This window comes from Arachis ipaensis, chromosome B6, assembly GCF_059453495.1.
Source record: "Arachis ipaensis isolate K30076 ecotype BB chromosome B6, ASM5945349v1, whole genome shotgun sequence".
Lineage (NCBI taxonomy): Eukaryota > Viridiplantae > Streptophyta > Magnoliopsida > Fabales > Fabaceae > Arachis > Arachis ipaensis.
In genome coordinates, this window is record NC_142441.1 from 48,039,188 (window position 1) to 48,054,241 (window position 15,054).

The 15,054-nt window shown below is 38.0% G+C and overlaps 2 non-coding genes across 2 annotated transcripts; both read right to left on the bottom strand.

The window, feature by feature from the left end:
• Positions 1–5,473: 5,473 nt before the first annotated feature.
• On the bottom strand, positions 5,474–5,581 carry LOC148555457 (small nucleolar RNA R71). The gene has a single exon (XR_015886822.1). It is a non-coding gene; the product is annotated as a small nucleolar RNA R71 (small nucleolar RNA).
• A 9,122-nt stretch (positions 5,582–14,703) lies between these two features.
• On the bottom strand, positions 14,704–14,811 carry LOC148555458 (small nucleolar RNA R71). Its single transcript, XR_015887690.1, has one exon. It is a non-coding gene; the product is annotated as a small nucleolar RNA R71 (small nucleolar RNA).
• Between the last annotated feature and the right edge of the window lie 243 nt (positions 14,812–15,054).

Below are 15,054 nucleotides of genomic sequence, written 5' to 3' on the forward strand. Positions count from 1 at the left end.
TTCTTCTCTTGCTCGAGGGCGAGCAATATTCTAAGTTTGGTGTGGTAAAAGCATAAGCTTTTTGTTTTTCCATTACCATTGATGGCACCTAAGACCGTAGAATCCTCTAGAAAAGGGAAAGGGAAGACAAAAGCTTCCACCTCCGAGTCATGGGAGATGGAAAGATTCATCTCCAAAGCTCATCAAGACCACTTCTATGATGTTGTGGCCAAGAAGAAGGTGATCCCTGAGGTCCCTTTCAAGCTCAAGAAGAATGAGTATCCGGTGATCCGACATGAAATCCAAAGAAGAGGTTGGGAAGTTCTAACAAAACCCATCCAACAAGTCGGCATCCTAATGGTTCAAGAGTTCTATGCCAATGCATGGATCACTATGAACCATGATCAAAGTAAGAACCTGGACCCAAAGAATTATCTCACCATGGTTCGGGGGAAATACTTAGATTTTAGTCCGGAAAATGTGAGGTTGGCGTTTAACTTGCCTATGATGCAAGGAGATGCACGCCCCTACACTAGAAGGGTCAACTTTAATCAAAGGTTGGACCAAGTCCTCATGGACATATGTGTGGAAGGAGCTCAATGGAAGATTGACTCCAAAGGCAAGCCGGTTCAACTAAGAAGACTGGACCTCAAGCCTGTAGCTAGAGGATGGTTAGAGTTCATACAACGCTCCATCATCCCCACCAGCAACCGATCCGAAGTTACTGTGGATCGGGCCATCATGATTCATAGCATCATGATTGGAGAGGAAGTAGAAGTTCATGAAGTCATCTCCCTTGAACTCTACAAAATAGCCGAAAAGTCCTCTCTCATGGCAAGGCTAGCTTTTCCTCATCTTATTTGCCATCTATGTTACTCAGCTGGAGCTTTCATAGAAGGAGACATTCCCATTGAGAAAGAGAAGCCCATCACTAAGAAAAGGATGGAGCAAGCAAGAGAACCCATTCATGGATCTCAAGAGATGCATGAAGCTCATCATCATGAGATCCCGGAGATGGCTCAAATGCATTTTCCTCCACAAAACTATTGGGAGAAAATCAACACCTCCCTAGGAGAATTAAGTTCCAACATGGGACAATTAAGGGTAGAACATCAAGAGCACTCAATCATCCTCCATGAAATTAGAGAAGATCAAAAAGCAATGAGGGAGGAGCAACAAAGACAAGGAAGAGACATAGAAGAGCTCAAGGACATCACTGGTTCCTCAAGAAGGAAATGCCACCATCACTAAGGTGGACTCATTCCTTGTTCTTACATTCTCTGTTTTTCGTTTTCTCTATGTTAAGTGCTTATCCATGTTTGTGTCTTCATTACATGATCATTAGTATTTAGTAACTATGTCTTAAAGTTATGAATGTCCTATGAATCCATCACCTCTCTTAAATGAAAACTGTTTTAATTCAAAAGAACAAGAAGTACATGAGTTTCGAAGTTATCCTTGAACTTAGTTTAATAATATTGATGTAGTGACAATGCTTCTTGTTTTCTGAATGAATGCTTGAACAGTGCATATGTCTTTTGAAGTTGTTGTTTAAGAATGTTAAATATGTTGGCTCTTGAAAGAATGATGACAAGGAGGAATGTTATTTGATAATCTGAAAAATTATAAAAATGATTCTTGAAGCAAGAAAAAGCAGCAAAGAACAAAGCTTGCAGAAAAAAAAAGAGAAAAAAAATAGCGAAAAAAAAAAGAAGAAGAGAAAAAGCAAGCAGAAAAAGCCAAAAGCTCTTAAAACCAAGAGGCAAGAGCAAAAACCCAATAACCCTTAAAACCAAAAGGCAAGGGCAATAAAAAGGATCCCAAGGCTTTGAGCATCAGTGGATAGGAGGGCCTAAAGGAATAAAATCCTGGCCTAAGCAGCTAAACCAAGCTGTCCCTAACCATGTGCTTGTGGCGTGAAGGTGTCAAGTGAAAACTTGAGACTGAGTGGTTAAAGTCAAGGTCCAAAGCAAAAGAAGAGTGTGCTTAAGAACCCTGGACACCTCTAATTGGGGACTTTAGCAAAGCTGAGTCACAATCTGAAAAGGTTCACCCAATTATGTGTCTGTGGCATTTATGTATCCGGTGGTAATACTGGAAAACAAAGTGCTTAGGGCCACGGCCAAGACTCATAAAATAGCTGTGTTCAAGAATCATCATACTGAACTAGGAGAATCAATAACACTATCTGAACTCTGAGTTCCTATAGATGCCAATCATTCTGAACCTCAATGGATAAAGTGAGATGCCAAAACTATTCAAGAGGCAAAAAGCTACAAGTCCCGCTCATCTGATTGGAGCTATGTTTCATTGATAATTTGGAATTTATAGTATATTCTCTTCTTTTTATCCTATTTGATTTTCAGTTGCTTGGGGACAAGCAACAATTTAAGTTTGGTGTTGTGATGAGCGGATAATTTATACGCTTTTTGGCATTGTTTTTAGTATGTTTTTAGTAGAATCTAGTTACTTTTAGGGATGTTTTCATTAGTTTTTATGTTAAATTCACATTTCTGGACTTTACTATGATTTTGTGTGTTTTTCTATGATTTCAGGTATTTTCTGGCTGAAACTGAGGGACTTGAGCAAAAATCAGATTCAGAGGTTGAAGAAGGACTGCTGATGCTGTTGGATTCTGACCTCCCTGCACTCAAAGTAGATTTTCTGGAGCTACAGAACTCAAAATGGCGCGCTTCCAATTGTGTTGGAAAGTAGACATCCAGGTCTTTCCATCAATATATAATAGTCTATACTTTGGCCGAGTTTAGACGACATAAAAGGGCGTTGAACGCCAGTTCTACGCTGTTGTCTGGAGTTAAACGCCAGAAACAAGTCACAAACCAGAGTTGAACGCCAAAAATACGTTACAACCTGGCGTTCAACTCCAGAAAGAGCCTCTGCACGTGTAACATTCAAGCTCAGCCCAAGCACACACCAAGTGGGCCCCGGAAGTGGATTTATGCATCAATTACTTACTTCTGTAAACCCTAGTAGCTAGTTTATTATAAATAGAACTTTTTACTATTGTATTAGACATCTTTGGATCATCTTTGGATTATCTTTTGATCTTTTGATCATCTTGGGATGCCTAGTTCTTAGATCATGGGGGCTGGCCTCTCGGCCATTCCTGGACCTTCATCACTTATGTATTTTCAAACGGTAGAGTTTTTGCACTCCATAGATTAAGGTGTGGAGCTCTGCTGTTCCTCAAAGATTAATGCAAAGTACTACTATTTTTCTATTCAATTCAACTTATTCCGCTTCTAAGATATTCATTCGCACTTCAATCTGAATGTGATGAATGTGACAATCATCATCATTCCCTATGAACGTGTTCCTGACAACCACTTCCGTTCTACCTTAGATTGAATGAGTATCTCTTGGATCTCTTAATCAGAATCTTCGTGGTATAAGCTAGATTGATGGCGGCATTCATGAGAGTCCGGAAAGTCTAAACCTTGTCTGTGGTATTCCGAGTAGGACTCTGGGATTGAATGACTATGACGAACTTCAAACTCGCGAGTGCTGGGCGTAGTGACAGACGCAAAAGGAGGGTGAATCCTATTCCAGTATGATCGAGAACCTCAGATGATTAGCCATGCTGTGATAGAGCATTTGGACCATTTTTACAAAAGGATGGGATGTAGCCATTGACAACGGTGATGCCTTTACATAAAGCCAGCCATGGAAAGGAGTAAGGCTGATTGGATGAAGACAGCGGGAAAGCAAAGGTTCAGAGGAACGAAAGCATCTCTATACGCTTATCTGAAATTCTCACCAATGAATTACATAAGTGTTTCTATCCTTATTTTATGTTTACTTATTATTAAATTTTCGAAAACTCCATAACCTTTTGATATCCGCCTGACTGAGATTTACAAGGTGACCATAGCTTGCTTCATACCAACAATCTCCGTGGGATCGACCCTTACTCACGTAAGGTTTATTACTTGGACGACCCAGTGCACTTGTTGGTTAGCTGTGCGAAGTTGTGATAAAAAGTTGAGATTACAATTGAGCGTACCATGTTGATGGCGCCATTCATGATCATAATTTCGTGCACCAAGAAGAAGGTGATGCCTCAATAGTGCATAAAATAAACCTTAAGCTTAATTGTAAATATCTTTCCCTCTTTTCTCTCATAAAATTCGAAAATTTGAGTTCACTTTTTCAAAAAATTTTAAAATCTAGTTGTTTCTTATGAGTCAAATCAAATTTTCAATTTAAAAAGCTTATCTTTTTCAAAATCTTTTTCAAAAATCAAATCTTTTTCATTTTTCTTAGTTATTTTCGAAAATTTTAAAAATATTTTGAAAAATATTTTTCTTATCTTTATCTCCTAATTTTTGAAAATAACATCATCAATTAATGTTTTGATTCAAAAATTTCAAGTTTGTTACTTGCTTGTTAAGAAAGATTCAAACTTTGAGTTCTAGAATCATATCTTGTGATTTCTTGTCAATCAAGTCATTAATTGTGATTTTAAAAATCAAATCTTTTTCAAAACTAATTTCAATCATATCTTTTCAAAAATATCTCTTTATCTTATCTTTTTCAAAAATTTGATTTTAAAATATCCTTTCTAACTTCTTATCTTCTTATCTTTTCAAAATTGATTTTCAAATTTATTTCAACTAACTAACTAACTTTTTGTTTTTTTTTACCTTTTTCAAAACTACCTAACTAACTCTCTCTCTCTCTCTAATTTTCGAAAATATCTTCCCTCTTTTTCAAAATTTCTTTTTAATTAACTAATTATTTTAATTTTTGATTTTAATTTTCGAAAATTACTAACCTTTTTCAAAAACAATTTTCGAAAATCACTAACTCTTTTTCAAAAATTATTTTCAAAAATTCTCTTTCTCTCTCATCTCCTTCTTTTCTTCTACTCACACAGGGACCTCTATACTGTGGTAAAAAGGACCCCTATTATTATTATTTTTCTGTCCCTCTTTTTCATATGAGCAGGAGCAAGGACAAGAACATTCTTGTTGAAGCAGATCCAGAACCTGAAAGGACTCTGAAGAGAAAACTAAGAGAAGCTAAATTACAACAATCAAGCAAGCACCTTTTAGAAATTTTCGAACAAGAAGAGAAGATGGCAGCCGAAAATAATAATAATGCAAGGAGGATGCTTGGTGACTTTACTGCACCTAATTCCAATTTACATGGAAGAAGCATCTCCATTCCTGCCATTGGAGCAAACAATTTTGAGCTGAAGCCTCAATTAGTTTCTCTGTTGCAGCAGAACTGCAAGTTTCATGGACTTCCATCTGAAGATCCTTTTCAGTTCTTAACTGAATTCTTGCAGATCTGTGATACTGTTAAGACTAATGGAGTAGATCCTGAAGTCTACAGGCTCATGCTTTTCCCTTTTGCTGTAATAGACAGAGCTAGAGTATGGTTGGACTCTCAACCTAAGGATAGCCTGAACTCTTGGGATAAGCTGGTCAAGGCTTTCTTAGCCAAGTTCCTTCCTCCTCAAAAGCTGAGTAAGCTTAGAGTGGATGTTCAGACCTTCAGACAGAAAGAAGGTGAATCCCTCTATGAAGCTTGGGAGAGATACAAAGAACTGACCAAAAAGTGTCCTTCTGACATGCTTTCAGAATGGACCATCCTGGATATATTCTATGATGGTCTGTCTGAATTAGCTAAGATGTCATTGGATACTTCTGCAGGTGGATCCATTCACTTAAAGAAAACGCCTACAGAAGCTCAAGAACTCATTGACATGGTTGCTAATAACCAGTTCATGTACACTTCTGAGAGGAATCCTGTGAGTAATGGGACGCCTATGAAGAAAGGAGTTCTTGAAATTGATACTCTGAATGCCATACTGGCTCAGAATAAAATATTGACTCAGCAAGTCAATATGATTTCTCAGAGTCTGAATGGAATGCAAGCTGCATCCAACAGTACTCAAGAGGCATCTTCTGAAGAAGAAGCTTATGATCCTGAAAACCCTGCAATAGCAGAGGTAAATTATATGGGTGAACCGTATGGAAACACATATAATCCATCATGGAGAAATCACCCAAATCTCTCATGGAAGGATCAACGAAAGCCTCAACAAGGCTTTAATAATGGTGGAAGAAATAGGTTTAACAATAGTAAACCTTTTCCATCATCCACTCAGCAACAGACAGAGAACTCTGAACAAAATACCTCTAATTTAGCAAACTTAGTCTCTGATCTATCTAAGGCCACTGTGAGTTTCATGAATGAAACAAGGTCATCCATTAGAAATTTGGAGGCACAAGTGGGCCAGCTAAGTAAAAGGATCACTGAAATCCCTCCTAGTACTCTCTCAAGCAATACAGAAGAGAATCCAAAAGGAGAGTGCAAGGCCATTGAATTAATTACCATGGCCGAACCTGTAAGGGAGGGAGAGGACGTGAATCCCAAGGAGGAAGACCTCCTGGGACGTCCAGTGATCAATAAGGAGTTTCCCTCTGAGGAACCAAAGGAATCTGAGACTCATCTAGAGACCATAGAGATTCCATTGAACCTCATTATGCCATTCATGAGCTCTGATGAGTATTCCTCTTCTGAAGAGAATGAGGATGTTACTGAAGAGCAAGCTGCCAAGTTTCTTGGTGCAATCATGAAGCTGAATGCCAAATTATTTGGTATTGAGACTTGGGAAGATGAACCTCCCTTGTTCACCAATGAACTAAGTGATCTAGATCAACTGAGATTGCCTCAGAAGAAACAGGACCCTGGAAAGTTCGTAATATCTTGTACCATAGGCAACATGATCTTTGAAAAGGCTCTGTGTGACCTTGGTTCAGGGATAAACCTCATGCCCCTCTCTGTAATAGAGAAACTGGAAATCTATGGGGAACAAGCTGCTAAAATCTCATTAGAGATGGCAGACAATTCAAGAAAACAGGCTTATGGACAAGTAGAGGACGTGTTAGTAAAGGTTGAAGGCCTTTACATCCCTGCTGATTTCATAGTCCTAGATACTGGGAAGGATGAGGATGAATTCATCATCCTTGGAAGACCCTTCCTAGCCACAGCAAGAGCTGTAATTGATGTTGACAGAGGTGAACTAGTCCTTTAGTTGAATGAGGACTCCCTTGAGTTTAAAACTCAAGGACATCCTTCTGTAAACATTGAGAGGAAGCATAAAAAGCTTCTCTCAGAACAGAGTCAACCAGAGCCCCCACAGTCAAACTCTAAGTTTGGTGTTGGGAGGCCACAACCAAACTCTAAGTTTGGTGTTGAACTCCCATATCCAAACTCTAAGTTTGGTGTTGGGAAGTCTCAATAATGCTCTGAACATCTGTGAGGCTCCATGAGAGCCCACTGTCAAGCTATTGACATTAAAGAAGCGCTTGTTGGGAGGCAACCCAATTTTTATTTATCTAATTATATTTTTCTTGTTCTTTCATGTTTTATTCGGTTCATGATGATGTGGAGTCACAAAATAAATATAAAAATTGAAAACGGAATCAAAAATAGCAGAAGAAAAATCACACCCTGGAGGAAGGCCTTACTGGCGTTTAAACGCCACTAAGAAGCATCTGGCTGACGTTCAACGCCAGAACAGAGCATGGTTCTGGCGCTGAACGCCCAAAATGGGCAGCATCTGGGCGTTTGAACGCCAGAATTGCACCCTGGAGAAGAGCTGGCGCTGAACGCCCAGAACAAGCATGGTTCTGGCGTTCAACGCCAGAAATGGGCAACAAATGGGCGTTCAACGCCCAGAACAAGCACCAATCTGGCACTGAACGCCCAGAGTTGTGTGCAAAGGCATTTTACATGCCTAATTTGGTGCAAGGTTGTAAATCCTTGAACACCTCAGGATCTGTGGACCCCACAAGATCACCTCAGGATCTGTGGACCGCACAGGATCCCCACCTACCTCCACTCACTTCTTCTCACCCTTCTTTCACACAATCCCATAAACACTCTACCCCAAAACTCTTCACCAATTACCTCAATCTCTCTTCCCTATCACCACTTCACCACTCACATCCATCCACTCTTCCCCATAAACCTACCTCATAAACTCCACCTACATTCAAAATTCAAAATCAATTTCCCACCCAACCCACCCTATATGGCCGAACCTAACCCCCCCTCCCTTCCATATATAAAGCCTTCCATTCTTCCTCATTTTCACACAACACAACCCTCTCTTCTCTTCTTGGCCGAATACACCTCTCCCCCTCTTCTCCATATTTTCTTCTTCTTCTTCATCTTTTCCTTCTTCTCTTGCTCGAGGGCGAGCAATATTTTAAGTTTGGTGTGGTAAAAGCATAAGCTTTTTGTTTTTCCATTACCAATGATGGCACCCAAGACCAGAGAATCCTCTAAAAAAGGGAAAGGGAAGACAAAAGCTTCCACCTCCGAGTCATGGGAGATGGAAAGATTCATCTCCAAAGCTCATCAAGACCACTTCTATGATGTTGTGGCCAAGAAGAAGGTGATCTCCGAGGTCCCTTTCAAGCTCAAGAAGAATGAGTATCCGGAGATCCGACATGAAATCCAAAGAAGAGGTTGGGAAGTTCTAACAAAACCCATCCAACAAGTCGGCATACTAATGGTTTAAGAGTTCTATGCCAATGCATGGATCACTAGGAACCATGATCAAAGTAAGAACCCGGATCCAAAGAATTATCTCACCATTGTTCGGGGGAAATACTTAGATTTTAGTCCGAAAAATGTGAGGTTGGCGTTTGACTTGCCTATGATGCAAGGAGATGCACGCCCCTAAACTAGAAGGGTCAACTTTGATAAAAGGTTGGACCAAGTCCTCATGGACATATGTGTGGAAGGAGCTCAATGGAAGATTGACTCAAAAGGCAAACCGGTTCAACTGAGAAGACTGGACCTTAAGCCTATAGCTAGAGGATGGTCGGAGTTCATTTAATGCTCAATCATTCCCACTAGCAACCGGTCTGAAGTTACTATAGATCGGGCCATCATGATCCATAGCATCATGATTGGAGAAGAGGTGGAGGTTCATGAGATTATACCTCAAGAATTCTACAAGGTGGCTGACGAGTCCTCTACTATGGCAAGGTTAGCCTTTCCTCACCTCATCTGCCATCTATGTTACTCAGTTGGAGCTTTCATAGAAGGAGACATTCCCATTAAGGAAGAGAAGCCCATCTCTAAGAAAAGGATAGAGCAAGCAAGAGAGCCCATTCATGGATCTCAAGAGACGCATGAAGCTCATCACCATGAGATCCTGGAGATGCCTCAAATGCATTTTCCTCCATAAAACTATTGGGAGCAAATCAACACCTCCCTAGGAGAATTAAGTTCCAACATGGGACAATTAAGGGTGGAACATCAAGAGCACTCCATCATCCTTCATGAAATAAGAGAAGATCAAAAAGCAATGAGGGAGTAGCAACAAAGACAAGGAAGAGACATAGAAGAGCTCAAGGACATCATTGGTTCCTCAAGAAGGAAACACACTCATCACTATGGTGGACTCATTCCTTGTTCTTACTTTCTCTGTTTTTCGTTTTCTCTATGTTAAGTGCTTATCTATGTTTGTGTCTTCATTACAAGATCATTAGTATTTAGTAACTTTGTCTTAAAGTTATGAATGTCCTATGAATCCATCACCTCTCTTAAATGAAAACTGTTTTAATTCAAAAGAACAAGAAGTACATGAGTTTCGAAGTTATCCTTGAACTTAGTTTAATAATATTGATGTAGTGACAATGCTTCTTGTTTTCTGAATGAATGCTTGAACAGTGCATATGTCTTTTGAAGTTGTTGTTTAAGAATGTTAAATATGTTGGCTCTTGAAAGAATGATGACAAGGAGACATGTTATTTGATAATCTGAAAAATCATAAAAATGATTCTTGAAGCAAGAAAAAGCAGCAAAGAACAAAGCTTGCAGAAAAAAAAATAGGCGAAAAAAAATAGAAAGAAAAAGAAAAAGCAAGCAGAAAAAGCCAAAAACTCTTAAAACCAAGAGGCAAGAGCAAAAAGCCAGTAACCCTTAAAACCAAAAGGCAGGGGTAATAAAAAGTATCCCAAGGCTTTGAGCATCAGTGGATAGGAGGGCCTAAAGGAATAAAATCCTGGCCTAAGCGGCTAAGCCAAGCTGTCCCTAACCATGTGCTTGTGGCGTGAAGGTGTCAAGTGAAAACTTGAGACTGAGCGGTTAAAGTCAAGGTCCAAAGCAAAAGAAGAGTGTGCTTAAGAACCCTGGACACCTCTAATTGGGGACTTTAGCAAAGCTGAGTCAAAATCTGAAAAGGTTCACCCAATTATGTGTCTGTGGCATTTATGTATCCGGTGGTAATACTGGAAAACAAAGTGCTTAGGGCCACGGCCAAGACTCATAAAATAGCTGTGTTCAAGAATCATCATACTGAACTAGGAGAATCAATAACACTATCTGAACTCTGAGTTCCTATAGATGCCAATCATTCTAAACTTCAATGGATAAAGTGAGATGCCAAAACTACTCAAGAGGCAAAAAGCTACAAGTCCCGCTCATTTAATTGGAGATATGTTTCATTGATAGTTTGGAATTTATAGTATACTCTCTTCTTTTTATCCTATTTGATTTTCAGTTGCTTGGGGACAAGCAACAATTTAAGTTTGGTGTTGTGATGAGCGGATAATTTATACGCTTTTTGGCATTGTTTTTAGTATGTTTTTAGTAGAATCTAGTTACTTTTAGGGATGTTTTCATTAGTTTTTATGTTAAATTCACATTTCTGGACTTTACTATGAGTTTGTGTATTTTTCTGTGATTTCAGGTATTTTCTGGCTTAAATTGAGGGACTTGAGCAAAAATCAGATTCAGAGGTTGAAGAAGGACTGCTGATGCTGTTGGATTCTGACCTCCCTGCACTCAAAGTGGATTTTCTGGAGCTACAGAACTCAAAATGGTGCGCTTTCAGTTGCGTTGGAAAGTTGACATCCAGGGCTTTCCAGCAATATATAATAGTTCACACTTTAGCCGAGTTTAGATGATGTAAAAGGGCGTTGAACGCCCATTCTATGCTGCTGTCTGGAGTTAAACGCCAGAAACACGTCACAAGCCAAAGTTGAACGCCAGAAATACGTTACAAACTGGCGTTCAACTCCAAGATTGACCTCTACACGTGTAACATTCAAGCTTAGCCCAAGCACACACCAAGTGGGCCCTGAAAGTGGATTTATGCATCAATTACTTACTTCTGTAAACCCTAGTAACTAGTTTATTATAAATAGGACTTTTTACTATTGTATTAGACATCTTGGGATTAGCTTTTGATCTTTTGATCATCCTAGGACGTTTTTTTCTTAGATCATGGGGGCTGGCCATTCGGCCATGCCTGAACCTTTCACTTATGTATTTTCAACGGTAGAGTTTCTACACTCCATAGATTAAGGTGTGGAGCTCTGCTGTTCCTCAAAGATTAATGCAAAGTACTACTGTTTTTCTATTCAATTCAACTTATTCCGCTTCTAAGATATTTATTCGCACTTCAACCTGAATTTGATGAACGTGACAATCATCATCATTCCCTATGAACGCGTGCCTGACAACCACTTCCGTTCTACCTTAGATTGAATGAGTATCTCTTGGATCTCTTAATCAGAATCTTCGTGGTATAAGCTAGATTGATGGCGGCATTCATGAGAGTCTGGAAAGTCTAAACCTTGTTTGTGGTATTCCGAGTAGGACTCTGGGATTGAATGACTGTGACAAACTTCAAACTCGCGAGTGTTGGGCGTAGTGACAGACGCAAAAGGAGGGTGAATCCTATTCCAGTATGATCGAGAATCTCATATGATTAGCCATGATGTGACAGAGCATTTGGACCATTTTCACAAGAGGATAGGATGCAGCCATTGACAAGGGTGATGCCTCCAGACGATTAGCCATGCAGTGACAGCGCATCGGACCATTTTCCAGAGAGGATTAAAAGTAGCCATTGACAACGTTGATGTCCTTACATAAAGCCAGCCATGGAAAGGAGTAAGACTGATTGGATGAAGCCAGCAGGGAAGCAGAGATTCAGAGGAACGAAAGCATCTCTATACACTTATCTGAAATTCTCACCAATGAATTACATAAGTGTTTCTATCCTTATTTTACGTTTACTTATTATTTAATTTCGAAAACTCCATAACCTTTTGATATCTGCCTGACTGTGATTTACAAGGTGACCATAGCTTGCTTCATACCAACAATCTCCGTGGGATCGACCCTTACTCATGTAAGGTTTATTACTTGGACGACCCAGTGCACTTGCTGGTTAGTTGTATCGAAGTTGTGATAAAAAGTTGAGATTACAATTGAGCGTACCATGTTGATGGCGCCATTGATGATCACAATTTCGTGCACCAAGTTTTTGCCGCCGTTGCCGGGAATTGTTCGAGTTTGGACAACTGACAGTTCATCTTGTTGCTCAGATTAGGTAATTTTCTTTTTGTTTTATTTTCAAAAATTTTTTAAAAACCTTTCAAAAATTTCTCCTTTGTTTTCGAAAAAAAAATTTAAAATAAAAATGTTTTCAAAAATATATTTTTCTTCAGAATTTTTAAGAATGAATTCTAGTGTTTCATGAAGCATGTTGAAGCCTGGCTGGCTGTAAAGCCATGTCTAATTCCTCTGGGTAGGGAATGTCAGGCGTGTCATGTCTGAGTTACATACTAAAGCTTGGCTGGCTATTAAGCCATGCATGACCCTTTGATTGGAGCTTTAGACTAAAGAGCATAAGATTCCTGGAATTCATATTAAAAATTTTGGAATCCTTATTTTTCTTTTTCAAAATGATTTTCAAAAAAATTAAAAGAAAATACAAAAAAATCATAAAATCATAAAAATCAAAAAAAAATATTTTGTATTTCTTGTTTGAGTCTTGAGTCAGATTTAAAGTTTGGTGTCAATTGCATGTTCATCTTGCATTTTTTGAAAAATTCATGCATTCATGGTGTTCTTCATGATCTTCAAGTTGTTCTTGGTAAGTCTTCTTGTTTGATCTTGATGTTTTCTTATTTTGCATCTTTTCTTGTTTTTCATGTGCATTTTTGCATTCATAGTGTCTAAACATGAAAGATTTCTAAGTTTGGTGTCTTGCATATTTTCTTTGCATATAAAAATTTTCAAAAATAAGTCTTGATGTTCATCATGACATTCAAAGTGTTCTTGGTGTTCATCTTGACATTCATAGTGTTCTTGCATTCATCACATACTTTGATCCATAACTTTCATGCATTGCATCTTTTTCATGTTTTTCTCTTTCATCATTAAAAATTCAAAATTCAAAAAAAAATATCTTCTCCTTTTTCTTCTCTTAAAATTTCGAAAATTAGATTTGACTTTTTCAAAAATTTTAAAAATCTAGTTGTTTTCATGAGTCAAATCAAATTTTCAATTTGAAAATCTTATCTTTTTCAAAATCTTCTTCAAAAATCAAATCTTTTTCAATTTTCTTAGTTATTTTCGAAAATTTTAAAAATATTTTTCAAAAATCTTTTTCTTATCTTTACCTCCTAATTTTCGAAAATAACATCATCAATTAATGTTTTGATTCAAAAATTTCAAGTTTGTTACTTGCTTGTTAAGAAAGATTCAAACTTTAAGTTCTAGAATCATATTTTGTGATTTCTTGTGAATCAAGTCATTAATTGTGATTTTAAAAATCAAATCTTTTTCAAAACTAATTTCAATCATATCTTTTCAAAAATATCTTTCTATCTTATCTTTTTCAAAATCATATCTTTTTCAAAAATTTGATTTTAAAATATCTTTTCTAACTTCTTATCTTCTTATCTTTTCAAAATTGATTTTCAAATTTGTTTCAACTAACTAACTAACTTTTTGTTTGTTTCTTATCTTTTTCAAAACTACCTAACTAACTCCCTCTCTCTCTAATTTTCGAAAATATCTTCCCTCTTTTTTCAAAATTTCTTTTTAATTAACTAATTATTTTAATTTTTGATTTTAGTTTTCCAAAATTACTAACCTTTTTCAAAAACTATTTTCGAAAATCACTAACTCTTTTTCAAAAATAATTTTCGAAAATTCTCCTTCTCTCTCATCTTCTTCTATTCCTTTATTCATCTACTAACACTTCATCTCACCAAAAATCCGAACCCTCTCTCTCTGAGTTCAGATTTTCTCTTCTTCTTTTCTTCCACTCACATAAGGGAACCTCTATGCTTGGGTAAAAAGGATCCCTATTATTATTATTTTTCTGTTCCCTCTTTTTCATATGAGCAGGAGCAAAGACAAGAATATTCTTGTTGAAGCAGATCCAGAACATGAAAGGACTCTGAAGAGGAAACTAAGAGGAGCTAAATTACAACAATCCAGCAAGCACCTTTCAGAAATTTTTGAACAGAAGAGGAGATGGCAGCCGAAAATAATAATAATGCAAGGAGGATGCTTGGTGACTTTACTGCACCTAATTCCAATTTACACGGAAGAAGCATCTCCATTCCTGCCATTGGAGCAAACAATTTTGAGCTTAAACCTCAATTAGTTTCTCTGATGCAGTAGAACTACAAGTTTCATGGACTTCCATCTGAAGATCCTTTTCAGTTCTTAACTGAATTCTTGCAGATATGTGATACTGTTAAGACTAATGGAGTAGATCCTGAAGTCTACAGGCTCATGCTTTTCCCTTTTGCTGTGAGAGACAGAGCTAGAGTATGGTTGGACTCTCAACCTAAGGACAGCCTGAACTCTTGGGATAAGCTGGTCAAGGCTTTCTTAGCCAAGTTCTTTCCTCCTCAAAAGCTGAGTAATCTTAGAGTGGATGTTCAGACCTTCAGACAGAAAGAAGGTGAATCCCTCTATGAAGCTTGGGAGAGATACAAAGAACTGACCAAAAAGTGTCCTTCTGACATGCTTTCAGAATGGACCATCCTGGATATATTCTATGATGGTCTGTCTGAATTAGCTAAAATGTCATTGGATACCTCTGCAGGTGGATCCATTCACCTAAAGAAAACGCCTGCAGAAGCTCAAGAACTCATTGACATGGTTGCTAATAACCAGTTCATGTACACTTCTGAAAGGAATCTTGTGAATAATGGAACGCCTATGAAGAAGGGAGTTCTTGAAATTGATACTCTGAATGCTATATTGGCTCAG